Source organism: Poromitra crassiceps (genome assembly GCF_964638095.1).
Source record: "Poromitra crassiceps genome assembly, chromosome: 20".
NCBI classification, from domain to species: domain Eukaryota; kingdom Metazoa; phylum Chordata; class Actinopteri; order Beryciformes; family Melamphaidae; genus Poromitra; species Poromitra crassiceps.
This window is the reverse complement of record NC_139637.1, coordinates 25,939,601-25,941,630: the sequence shown is the minus strand read 5'-3', so window position 1 is coordinate 25,941,630 and position 2,030 is coordinate 25,939,601. Positions and strand designations below refer to the sequence as shown.

The window sequence follows — 2,030 nt, the reverse complement described above, 5'->3', positions numbered from 1 at the left end:
TCATGAAGTCCTTCGAGTGTGTTGTTCTGTCCTACCTCGAATCCATCTTGGACCCCCTGCAGTTGGCCTGCAGAGCTAACAGGTCTGTAGATGATGCAATAAACATGGCTCTCCACTACATTCTCGTGCACCTGGACATCACAGGAACATTATGCCAGGATCCTGTTTGTGGACTTTAGCTCGGCCTTTGACACGATCATCCCAGCCGTGCTACAGGAGAAGCTCTGCCAGCTGAGCGTGCCCCGACTCCATCTGCAGAAGGTCCACAGACTTCCTGACTGACAGGAAGCAGCACATGATTCTGGGAAAGCACATTACCGACTCCCGGTCTATCAGCACCGGAGCTGCACATGGTGGTGGTGTCCTCTCTCCATACTTCTTCACCTTGTAGACCAACAGCTGCACCTCCAGCCATCAGTCCATCAAGCTCATGAAATGTGCAGATGACACCACCCTCTTAGGGCTCATCTCCAACGGTGATGGGTCTGCATACAGGACTTGGTGCAGTCAAAACAACCTGGAGCTCAATGCTAAAAAAAAGACAGTGGAGTGGACTACAGGAGGAACGCAGCCCCACATTCCCCCCATCACCCTGGGTGACTCCCCAGTCAACACTGTGGAGTCCTGGTTCCATGAAATGGGAGTGTAACATCAGAGCTCTCAGAGGGCAGAGGATGGACTTTCTTCCCCCGGCTGAGGAGGCTCAAGGTGCCAAAGGCAGTGATGGTGCTCTTCTACACCTCCACCATCGAGTCCATCCTCACCTCCTCCATCACCGTCTGGTATGCTGCTGCTGCCCGCAAGGACATCTCCAGACTGCAGCGCATCATCCGCCGCCATGCTGAAAAGGTGGTCGGGTGCAGCCTGCCATCCCCTCAGGACCTACACACTGCCAGGATGCTAAAGTGTTCTCTGAAAATCATGGTCAGGTCATGAACTCTAAACTCTTGAGGGCCCTCCCTCATGGGAGAAGACTGATGTCTGGCAGTACCAGAATCTCTCTTAACACAGGAACAGCTTCTTCCCAACCGCCTCTTCAATGAGACCCCAAAGCCCCCACAAATCAGGACCTTGATATCTACTTGCTCTTTCAGTCCTCTGCTGTCCGCTGTGATACAGCAGCGTATGTATGGTGAGCGTTCCTTCACTGAGAATCATTGTGGAAAAGTTGTGTCATCTTCACTTCGAAATGTCTTCTTTGGAAAATAAATGATGTCCGAGGGACATGTTGAAAGACAACAAGTAAACAGCTCATATTGTATCCAAGCTATCTTTCTCTATTGATTTGAAATGTTATGTTATAATAAGCATTATAAAACGGCTCTCTCAAATCAAGCAATCTGATTGGTTCACAGCCATTGTATAATTCCAGTAACCGAGTTCAATAACCCATGGCCATGGGTTATTGGTTGCCATGGCAACTCTCTTACTAAAAGGCAGCGCTGCCTCGAGCTCCGTGTTGGGCTTTCCAGAAAGCTCTCAGCTTCTCAGCAAGCGCCAGGATTGGCCAATGTCAACTTCAGTCTCCAGAACGATCCAATCAAATCACCCGCACGTTTATCTTCTTGCTAGAGGTCCCGCCTTACAGTAGTGTCAAAACAAAAAGCTACTCGCTTGCAGCCAGATGCATGATGGCGCAACTCTCTTAGGCTTTGGTTACCTCAAAAACAAAATGGCGGAGACAACTTTCAGATCCTTGTGAATCGATCTTCGCTTATAACTTTACTAATACTTCGCAGAAAAGCGGGCTAATGTCTTAACCCCTCTCTCGCGCGCCCTCACTCTTAACCCCGCATTTCTAAATAAGACGTAACGTTACTTGGTGTCGGCATACGGCTCTGGTGTCGGACTTTGCAAAAAGCTCTCAGCAAGCGCCAGGATTGGCCAATGTCGACTTCAGTCTCCAGAACGATCCAATCAAATCACCCGCACGTCTATCTTCTTGCTAGAGGTCCCGCCTTACAGTAGTGTTTCAACTGACTCTCAGAATACCATGCCAGTCGGACTTATAGTATTATTATTATTATATT

General features: G+C 49.1%; 1 protein-coding gene and 1 long non-coding RNA gene across 2 annotated transcripts in view; both read right to left on the bottom strand.

Annotated features, from left to right (window-relative positions):
• LOC310795041 overlaps positions 1-2,030 on the bottom strand; it is a 664,395-nt gene that overhangs the window by 574,465 nt on the left and 87,900 nt on the right. The window lies entirely within an intron of this gene.
• Positions 1-2,030, bottom strand: part of LOC310795034 (PDZ domain-containing protein 4-like) — a gene marked incomplete at both ends in the record, with an annotated part of 169,632 nt that overhangs the window by 104,226 nt on the left and 63,376 nt on the right.